The following is an 11,521-nucleotide window of genomic DNA, read 5'->3' as shown; positions in this document are numbered from 1 at the left end:
GCTGCTACTCTTGGTGAGGTAGGGTGTTCTCCTTAGCCTAGAGGAAGAGCTGTTTGGTTTCACATTGTGCCATAGCAACTGTTTTATTTATGGCGGTGAAGGAGGGACAGAATTTAGAAATGTAAAAAGCTCTGGTTAAATGGGAACACCATTATTTCTGTTAATTTTTACAGCACTGTAATACCAATTAATTTTTAATTAATATTAATAAAAGACCGAGACTTTGGGGCTGATTCTTTAGAGAAAGAAGAGACTATTTTTTAAAAACATATATTTTTAACCTTCCTCTCTGCTCCCCAAGTGGAAGTATATATAATGGTAATATACAGAAATGAGCTATCTGTATTTTAACTTGTGCAATAATTTCCTCAGAGACCCTATAATGGACTATTTTGAATTTATAGCAAGGCAATCAGAAAAACACAGTCCATACCCCTAATCATAAAGATGGTTTCTGCCTTTATTAGTTTCTAGTCCCATGCTGAATGTATAGAAATCCTGATAACTTCAGAGTAGAGGCAATGAAGTGAGACTTCTCTCCCTGTTACTGTGGTCCTGTGGGGCTGATGAACTGGTCTGAATCCTTGTGGGGTGGGCTTGGAAACACAGCCTCTATCAGGGGTGGGAAAATGAGATTGATACCTTGCTTTTCTTTGTATAGAGATGTTTTATTAGTCCTTTCTGGACAGGATTCTGTGTGTGAAGGGATAAATCATAATCATAAAAGGCAAAAGCCATTTGTAACAGTACTAATGCTGAAATAATGAATGTGACTAATCTAGCCAGTCTTAAATCATCTTCTTGTAACAGTAAGGATACCTCAGATGACCCTGTCCACCAATGAGGTGGACTCAATCCTTTAGCCTCAATGGGCCTCTGCAATAGATGATGCAGACTCCTAATACCTGTTTCCTCCCAGAGGAAGGGACTGGAGAACAGTATTTAATATTTGGGTTATTGTGCTCAAAGTCTTGTGTAATAGCCAGAAGCAAGTACATGATGAATGTAAGTGAAGACATTGCTAGTATAACTGAAATCATAAAAGTCCAATCATTATTAGGCTGGATGTAACTGTTTTGTAAAAAAATAATCAGTTCCAATAGGTTATGGTCATACTTCGTAGTTTCTACCCGTTTTCCTGGTGTTGTGATCAGTCTTCCATGGGCCCTAGGGTGGATGGTTTCAGTCTGGTTGTGGTGCTGAGGAATGCTGGATTTTATGACAAATCATTAGCATCTGGAATGGTTTGTTGGGAGGAATATGGTGTTTATGTTGATGGTTTCTTCTTATTCCCCATAGGGCCCACTTGTGGTGTTTTTATGTTTTCTAACACACTTTTATGCCTTTGCTCATTCTTCATTAGCCTGCAGCTCCAGGTTGCATCTGAGTAGTTTATATTTGATGTTCTTTTTGTATGTTAGATATTGTTCCTTCATTTTTTTATAAACCAATGTTTGTCCAGTATTTCCTTTAATTGACCATGAATGAGTTATTTATGGTGATGAGGTCTCCAGTGCCAGGCTGTGACCCATTTATTATCACCCCCTTATTGTAATCCTGTATGCAATGTCCTGTGTCTCCCCCTCTGAAAGTCTCTGATGTTGTTTCAGGCTTGTATAACTCTATACCACATCCCTACTTTAAAGCCATAAATACCTCATTCCAGATGGACTATTTGCTTGTTAGTTCTCTCTCTCTAAAACTATAGCTGTACCACATGGAAATAAACCTAAGTAAAACAAATCAGCCGTGGGCAACCTGGCCAATTAAATTGCTGTGTCAGCTCAACCAAATTAAAGTAAAGCTGCAAACAAGCCAAGAAAAGTTCAGGTGGTGAAAGAGACAAAGCTCTGTCCTGGGGCCTTGAAAACTCAAGACAAAGCTAAAGGACTGTTGCTAACAATAGTGGTACCGTATTATTACATGGCTAGATAGTTAGGGTGAATTAAAACTCAGAGCTTGGGATAAATCTTTCTTTAGAGAAGGGGAGCCACGAATTTTATGGAAAAGGCTGTGGCACACAGGGTTATTTTCAGGAAGTATGCGTTGTCTTGTTGGATTGAAGGGCACTTGTGATCTGCCTGTATTTGTCAGTCATTTCCTCCCTTCTTTCCCCCACTCACACTGCCCTCCTGTTGGTTAATTTTTTCTAGATCTGCTTTAAGTGTTGATGTATTGAAGATCATAGAATCATAGAATCACATAATGTTTTGTATTGGAAGGAACTTTAAAGATCATCTTGTCCCAACCTTCCTGCCGTGGGCAGGGCAACCTTTCACCAGACCAGGTTGCTCAGAGCCCTATCCAACCTTGTTTGAATATTGCCAGGAGTGGGGTGAGATGTCTGCAATGGGCAAGATGTCTACAAATAATGAAATCCAGTGGCTGGGTAGAGAAAAAAGTTAGACAATAATCAATAATTCCCCTCCATCTCACCATCTCTCCTTTCCAGAAAAGTAGAAACTACACTTCTCCATATTGTCTATGCTACTGCAGTCCAATTATCATGGCTAGCCAGCACATTTGTAACTACAGCTTCTTTCTCTGCCAGCAGTTTTGGGAATGCATCAAAGACCAAACCTGGCTGGAAAGGAAAAGTGGTAAAAAATTGGGATGATAGCTGGAGCTGTTAATTGCTGTACACCTCTGAAGGAAGCCGGGTCTGGATAGCTCTGTGCCACAGCACTGTGAGTTCATGGGTTACAACATGGGGAACCCCCAAAGGAACTGCTCCATTCAGCTATGGCAATGAGAAGTATACATCAATATTAACACTCATTTTTGAACCAAGCTGAGGATGCTTTGCATTCATTCCTAGATACCCTCCCACTTCTGCATATTAATTTCCTTTCCCAATTTCCTAGCCGTCTTTATTTCTTCTGTTTCCATATGGGACCTCTTGTCCACCCTGCTGAGATCTGTCATCTGCTTTTCTTTGCCATCTAGAACAGTTTTTTGAATACACCAGTTTTTGAAGACTTCGGGAACTTAACAGGGGATCAGTGGTAGAGCAGCCATTATTCATGGTGCTGGTAGAGGTGGGTCAGCAAGGAGAACACACAGTCAGCATTTTGCAGCCTATTAAACAGTGATACTCCATGACATATGATGATACTCACATGAGAGCTCTAAACATCTAGGACCTGCATTTTGCTCTGGCTACTAATGTCTCTGTCTATAATAAAATCCAATTTTGTTCAGAGTTTTTGCAAGTAAACAAGCCTGTGGGCTGTTTCTTTATGTCCACTGGATTTTAAGCACTAAAGGAAAATTGAAGTTTATAGGCTAAATTATTTCTGAGAGTTGACATTAAAGGAGATTAAAGGACATTTAAAAATATATATATTTTATAGTGAGGGTAATTGATGGGTCAGTGATGCAGTTCTGCTTCCTGAGAGTGATTTCCCTCTGATTAGGTTAAGCTTTCCAAATAAAATGTTCTGCAAGGTAACATAAGACATGTTGAACTTCATGTTATTTGGTTTTGTTAGAAATTGAATAGAAAATGAAAAGTGGGTTTAAATTTGTCAAAGCTCAGGCTTATGCAGTGATTAGTATATTTCTTGTTATTCCACAGCAGGTTGGTGTGAAGGTCTCTGTTTCCATCAGGGCAACTGCCATTGAGACTGAAATCTCTAAATGCTAACAAAGTAAATTCCCAAGTATTTATAGATGTAATGACTAACAAAGGCTGTTTCACCCCTTCAGCCTTCTCACTCTCATTTATAAAAGCCTTTTCCCTTTGTGATTGGTGGCAAGTATTGCTCATACCATGGGATTTTTGCCAACAATTTCAAAAGGAACATGATAGAGTCCACAGGAACTGGTTGTACAACCTCAATCACAGTTGTTCCTCTGGCCCACTACTCTATAAATCCCAGATTCTAGTTAATAGATTTATAAAGCAGAGTGACACAAGGGACCATTAGCTCATCTGGCCTGATGGCCCATACATCACAAGCAATTGCACTTTATGCAGTTCCCTTTACCAAGCCCAGCAGTGTTTATGTTTGGATAAAGAATCCTTGCCAAAAAGGCATTCAAGTCTTGGCTTCAATACATCAAGGTAGAGATAATCAGCAAATTTTGCAGTAGTCTCTATCATTAATGTCTTGGTTAATTACTTTCCTGGGTAAAAGGTATGCCTTATTTCTGATTTGAAGTTGCCCAGTTACACCTTCCAGACATTGTTTTTTGTTGTGCCTTTGTTGAATTAGAATTTGTTAACATGACCTTACTGTCACCAGGGACCTTGCCAAAGAAAAAGCAGTGCTAGAGGAATGACTACTTAAATTGAATAAACTCTTCCAATGCCTCTCAGTGGCAGCATTTCCATGACAATCAGTGGTTGTTCTGGCAAACCTGGGTAGTCTGCCCTACCTGTGAGAGTTAAAGTAATCCACCCATGGCTGCTGCTTTGCCAGTGGAATACCCAACATGACATAAAAAAAAAAAAAGTGTGTTTCATTTACACATCTGGAGGTGTTATTTTGAAGAAAAAGAGTCCAATTCTTCCTACACCCAATTCTTACTCATCAAATTATTTCAGAGAAGATAATTTCAGTTTTTCTGATCTAAGATCCCTGAACTCTACACATTTTAGTTTTAGCTATTTTTTTTTATTCCAGACAATTCAATGGACTTGCTGAGAACTGGATAATCATTTAGAATATCCATCCAGACTAAGCTGGCCTTCTGCTTCTTTATGTCATCCTGTTAAAACATCACCATTCCAGTTTGTTCAGTTTCTGCTCTCTTTAGTTCTTGTGAGTCTATGACAGCAGCCTCTGAGTATGCGTGTTCAGGAAATCTTTGTTAAAATATATGGATGCAGCATGAAATTATCACATAATTTTCTTCTCAGGTGGGGATACATTAATATCAGTGCACCTCTGTGGGATTGAGCACTTCAGGTATTTCAAGCAGGATCATTTTAGTGTTTTTAGTCTGTGGTCCTGCTGTTCATAAAATAAATGGCTGTCACATATAAAGTAACTTAGACTTTCCTCAGAAGAACTGAATTACTAATCATAAGCTATTACAAATAAAGAGGAACAGTTTATCTCCCAGAAGAGAGAAACCACAGATGGAAGGAAATGTAGTGGTTAATATAGCAACAATTCTTGAAATAAGTGAATTGAGAAAAAAATAAATGTGGAAAGTAAAACCATTTTCACAGATTCAAAAGAGTAATAAGATAAAATGAAAGAGAAAAGCAAAGCAAATATGAAATCAGAAACGATAGGAAGTATTACCTACTATTTATTAGAGATGCAGTGCACTATTAAGACATATTCTTTTCAGAATCCAGTGAACAAGAACTTTAAAAAAAGTTGTCTCATTTTTAATTTCCCATTTAATTTAAAATAATTTTTATATTATTTTTTCTTGTTCTGTGTTAATGACTCGGGTGCAAGAGTGATATCATTTTCAAGGTACCAGGATGATTATATATTCTTCAGTAAGAACACAGACTGCTGAGTAAACTTGTTCTTGGAAACCAAAATCTATCCTGCTGATCTAATGATGATGCACTTGTGCCCAAGAATTGCATTTGTATTGTTGCTAATGCTATCTTATACAGGATTACAAGAGCTGCCATGCTGAATCACTGCAATGTCCTGTGCAGTTCAGTTTTGTACTGAAAAATCAAATAACAATCTTGAGGGAATTGTTTCAAACAATAATCTTCTGCTTTGTTTTCCTGAGCCAAGATCTAGATCTCAGCAGTGTCTTGTAGCAGTGAGTTTCATATTCCAATTCTTCCCTATTTAGATTTTTTTTTCCTCCATTGTGGAAGTACCCACTTCTAGTTCCATTGGCTGAACCCTGTGAGAGGCTCATGTGAGTCACAAGAATCTGACCATGACTATATCCACAGACAAAAGAATATAGTTTTAATTTCTATGAAGTTTCCAGAGGAATCAGGGAACTTGCAAAGACATGAACAACAAAACTTGTATGACTCCTGTCCTTGGTGCTTACAGCTTTGTACAGGCGCAACAGTGATAGAGGCTTCCCTTCCCTGGAACTGTGGAGTTGCAGTATTGCTTCCTCTGTGGAATATTTCCTTTTTGGTGTCAAACAGGAAATTCTGTCTTTTCACAGTCTGCTAGGAGAAAGGTGTAGATGTTCTCAAGTCTCCTTCTTTTTTGAGAACCAGCCAATTTAGGGATTTTATATTGGCTAAAAATACTGGCAGCATTCTGAGAAGCTGAAATGGGACATCATGACTGATTCAACCACCATAACATATGCTGGTTTTCAGCTGGAGGCCTGCACAAACCCAGACCACATTCCTATCCCCTCTCCTGTTGGCAGTTCAGCCTGGATAGCTGTGCAGGCAGGTGGTCTGGTCACCAGAAAGGGGCAGGGAAAGGGGGAGAGAGGAAGGGGATGTCCTTGAGAATCACTAGTCCTTATTTCCACAAGCTGTCTCTCCTACAATCATCTATCTCAGATGAATTGTATGAATTGAAGTGGATGGAGTAACCCAGAACCTCTTCTCCATCTCAATCATTATCTTATGTATTGCTTTATGTGTCTTCTTGGTTTTTTTCCCTCACAGAGATGCACAGTCCAAATATTTTCATCCCCACCAACCTTTCTGCCCTTCGCTGAATATTCCCTTCTATATTCTGCGATGTTCTTCTCACGACTGAGTGATCAGAGTTGCACACAGTGTTCTAGAGAAAAGAGTAACAGTGATTTATATAAGGGCATTGCAGTATCTTTGGTAATATTCAGGGTGTCAAATATCTGCATCCAAAGGACTGTGCCTCCTATCTTTGAGTCCCTGAGAAGTTCTCAGGATTTAATAATGCGGTTCATATGTTGCTTACTTAAATGTGCTGTAGCCCACGTCTGAAAGACAGCTTTGGGTGAGTATTCTCTCTTTCTTTCCTTCTGCTCTCTTGTGGCCAATACTGATACAGGGCTGGAAGAAGTCTTCTGCTTGGTTCTCGAGTTCCCATCTGCGGCAGCTCCCAGCCTCATGGCTCTGCTCCCTTAGCTCTGCCCCATACCTGGCTGCTACTCACCAGGTAGTACAGCTCTGACAGTCCTGAACGATCCAGGGGCAAATTCCCTGCTCTGCTGATGGGTCCCTGTGCTATCATTGAATTATAAGGAATCTATATTAATTCTGACTAACTTTAGACTTCTGTAGTAAGATCAATACATTCAGGAGGAACCCATTTTTTTTGTCATAGTGGAAAAAGAGGCACTTCCAAGGTAAGAGTCATCCCCTGTTTCAGATGCAGACTTCAGAATAAGAGCAGTTGTGCCTTTGAAGTGCCTCTCCTGGGCACACCCATGTTGTAGGTGTCTACACCTGGTAAGACAAGCCCTGCCCTGACTCATGATCTCCATCTGAATTATTACTATTCTGTGTCTCCTTCTTTTAGAGTTCAGATCTTTTATTCCTGCCCAGCTCTGGTTTAAGGTCCATTGGTTTTCATTGGGCACATCAGATCTAATGCAGCAACAAATAAGCAGTCAAACCTGACCTTGTAGGTTTTACTTTTACCTTCTGTTTATCTTTTCCTTCATGACATCAGGAAAAAGAGATACATGGGAACTCTTCTTTCCCTTTGCATCCACTTTCCAAGTGATGTTGGGAGATTTCATTAACCTTCCCTTTTCAAAGATGACATCTTTTTAATAAATTACGTTTATTATAAAAGCTAACAATTAAAGTATTATCTGGTATTTTGTATAGATAAATATGTGCACAAAATATGTATATTTTGCTTTGCATTACTGTCATGAAAAGATATATTTTATGTTATACAACTTTCTTAGGGCATTACTAGCATTCTTATTATCCTCATTTGCCTGACACCAGAGGGTTTCACTGGCTATTTACATTCCCATTTTCCTGAAGGGTATGAAAGGCTGTTCCAAATACCTCATGCTAGCTGCATTCATCTATCACATTTGTCTGCAGAAGTAACTGCTATTTCTTTTTAGAGCTTGTAGCCCTTGAAGAAGTCTTAGGCTGTTAGCTCTCATTTCAGAGCAGCTTTGTGTTTGGAAAAAGGAGCCTGGAATACCTAAAATGCAGAGGAAGAAACACATAAGGGTACATGGTCTGAGAATGTACTGCTCAGAGGTATTTGCTCAGTGATGTGTTCTGCTGCCCAAGCACATTTCTTGATTTCAACCTTTTCCTTCCTTCCCTCAACTTCTTCAAGCATTGCTCCAATTCCTGCTCACTCTTTCATTGGCAAGGATGGTTCCCAGCATTGCAGTGGACATGTACACTTTTTTCTAATTGAGGTTCAGAGTTCTTTCTCATCACTCATTGAGTGTACATTAAAGAAGTTTGGAGATGACACCAAGTTGGGTGGGAATGTAGATCTGTTGGAGGGCAGGAAATGAAATTCAGTCATGAATCCTGCACTTGGGTCACAACAACCCTATGCAGGGCTGGAGGCTGGGGACAGAACAGCTGGAAAGCTGCCCACCAGAAGTGGGCACCTGGAGTGCTGGTTGACAGCAGCTGAACCTGAGCCAGCAGAGTGCCCAGATGGCCAAGAAGGCCAGTGGCACCCTGGCCTGGATCAGCAATGGTGAGGCCAGCAGGAGCAAGGCAGGGATTGTCCCCTGTACTGGGCAGGGGAGTGTTCAGTTCTGGGTCCCTCACTGCAAGAAGGACCTGGAGGCGTTGGAACATTTCCAGATATCATGGTTTAGGAATGGTACTTCCCAATTTAGTACTCCCACTAAAAGAAAACCACAAGCTGCTCCTCTCCCTGCTCCAGTGGGAAGCAAAAAGGCACAGATAACAGGATGAGATAAGAACAATTTGCTGGAAACAGCAATGAGGAAAGAAAATGAACACTAACAGCAGCAATATTCATAAGAAAGGTGTATAAAGAGAGAGTGATTTCCATGCAAAATGCTGACTAAGCCCAACTCCATACAGCGTGACCCTAGGACAGTGAATAATGGCTGACAGGTTCCCCACCTGGCCAGACTTTGTTTCACCTGAGAGGGACAGCCTACATCCCAGAAGCCAGAGTGGAAGACCCTTTGACCTCCTCTGACAATGACATAAGTTGGTACCAAATAACAGAATGTCTTGGCCGCACCCCTTCCCACTGATCCAGCCTAGAAGCAGGACCCCAGAGAAGGGCAGTGGAGCTGGGAAGTGTCTGGAGCACAAGTCTGACAAGAAGCAGCTGAAGGAGCTGCAGGTGTTTAGCCTGGGAAAAGGGGGACCTTATTGCTGTCCACAATTATGTGAAAGGAGATTGTAGTGAGGTACGTCAACACCAACTCTTCTCCCAAGCAGCAAATGACAAGATGAAGGGAAATGGCCTCAAGTTGCACCAGGAGAGGTTTAGTTTTGACAGTATGAATTTTTGTTTCATGGAACGGGTTGTAAAACATTGGAACAGACTGTCCAGAGAAGTTGTGGATCACCGTCCTTGGAAGTGCTCCAAAGTTGTGTGGGTATGGAACTTGAGGACGTGGTGTGATGGTGAACGTGGTGGCAGTGCCAAGCTGACTGTTAAAATTGATGATCTTAAATGTCTTTTCCAAATGTAAAGATTGTGAATATAATTTTAAGAACAGTGGCAGTGGCACATGCAGAAACACATTTGCTTTTAGTGGCAACCCCTCTCATAAGATCCCCTCAAATGCCTTGGACTAATTTTGGAAGCTGGAATCTCCCACTGCTTTTACAGAAACCACAGGTTAGAAAACCTCTATAGCCTTTCACATCAGGTTTGAAGGACTCTTAAATTTGGTACCAAGAGTAATTAGCAGTCTCTAGAAAAATGTTAATTCTAATCCCTGGGGGGAAAATTCAGTAATACCCCTCCCTGACAGCTTCTGGAGACAACTAAAAAGGGGACATTTTAAATGGGAAGTTTGATAGATCTTGTGCTTCCGTGTGTTCCCCTCAGCTGTAGGGTGGGGATGGTCATCTGCTTCCACTCTAGAATGATGTGAGATTTAAAAAGCAGAGATAAACATTTAGTGCCTGTTACTTTAAATCAATGTTGTACTTGAAGGATTTAAACTCCGTAACTTTTCCTGTCCACATCTTTATTTATATTGCTCTGAGTACCAATTGCTGCGTGATCCATCCTGAGAGCAGCCGGTAAGAAAAATCTGTTCCCTGGCTAGGGAACATATGGAGCAAGAGAATGAAAGCATATGAATAGCACTTGAAATCGGTGCATCCAGCCTGTCTGACCATCAGTGCTGATGGGAGTTAGAGCTAGAGAAAGATTAGAAAACATCTGAACCCTCATTAGCTGCAGTGGGAGGTTGTGTAGAAATTGTGAGTATTTCTAGGAAAAAACTGTCTCACAAAGGAGAGCTTTTGATTCACTGAATTACAAAAGCAAGTTTAGGAGCTCTTTTTGTCTGAGAGTACTTTTACACTGCCTGATCCCATCAAGAAAGGTGATAAACAGAGGAAGAAATAATAAATGGGAATGAGTCACAGAGAGAGAGAGAGAGAGAGAGAGAGAGGGAGAGAGAGGCTGCTGGGATTTGTGTTTCATTTTTGTGGAGTTGCTTCCCTGGTGAGCTATAAGGAACTGTAAGCAGCATGAGAGGGACAAGATCATCTCCCATGAAATTGACGTGAGTGAGCATCTGTAGTTAGGAGGAGGAGGAGAAGCAATCTTGAAAAAGCATGTAAATATTATAGGGGTGGTTGTCAAGAGGATGGGGCCAGACTCTTGTGAGGAATGTCTAGTGACAGCACAAGGGGCTCCAGTCACAAATTGAAACCCATTAATATCCATTTGAACGTGGGGAAAAGCTTCTTTACCTTGAGGGTGACAGAACACTGGAATAGGTTGCCCAGAGAGGTTGTGGAGTCTCCTTCCATGGAGATATTCAAAACCCCCCTGGATGTGATCCTGTTCAGCCTGTTCTAGCTGAACCTGCTTTAATAGTAGGGTTGAGGTGATCTCCAGAGGTCCATTCCAACCCCAACCACACAGTAATTCTGTGTGATTCGCTTCTCTGGGGTAGCTCTGTTCCTTCACACAGATGGGTTAGCAGCCATGGGAAGGAGGGGTTAATAAAGGACCCCCAGCCTTAGCCTGCTGTTTCTCTCCAGCATGCCAAGCAGAAGCAAGGAGAAAGCATGGAGGGGAAAATAATTTGCCATGTATCTGTTGATGCTAATAGATGCCTCTCATGAGGGCACAAATTTTCAGCTGAAGTCACAGCGTGTTCCTGGGTTTGCTTTCTGCTCAAGATATACCATACCCCAAAGTGAGCAGAGGATGTTGCCTTGCAAGGTGTTGGGAAGATTAACAAGGGTTAAAGTGATAGAAAAGATATTAAAGGTTAGAAATATAGAATAATAGTAAAAGAAGTGTTCCAGCTTGGAAAATACAGTTTCTTACATATCAAAAATAATCAAAGACTCAGCTGTTCTGCAGGAGAGAGATACTTATAGAGTACTAGAAATGAAAAAAACCCAAACCCTAACCTAGACAAAGCAGTGGGAAACCATTTAGTGGGCTTATATTGGCACTGAAGAGTA

General features: G+C 40.8%; 1 protein-coding gene across 6 annotated transcripts in view; it reads left to right on the top strand.

The window, feature by feature from the left end:
* DLG2 (discs large MAGUK scaffold protein 2) overlaps positions 1–11,521 on the top strand; it is a 986,158-nt gene that overhangs the window by 61,116 nt on the left and 913,521 nt on the right. The gene's annotated exons all lie outside the window — the stretch shown is intronic.

This window comes from Parus major, chromosome 1, assembly GCF_001522545.3.
Source record: "Parus major isolate Abel chromosome 1, Parus_major1.1, whole genome shotgun sequence".
In the NCBI taxonomy this organism is placed as follows: Eukaryota; Metazoa; Chordata; class Aves; order Passeriformes; family Paridae; genus Parus; species Parus major.
Note: the sequence above shows the minus strand (reverse complement) of the source record. Positions and strands in the feature narration are given on the sequence as shown.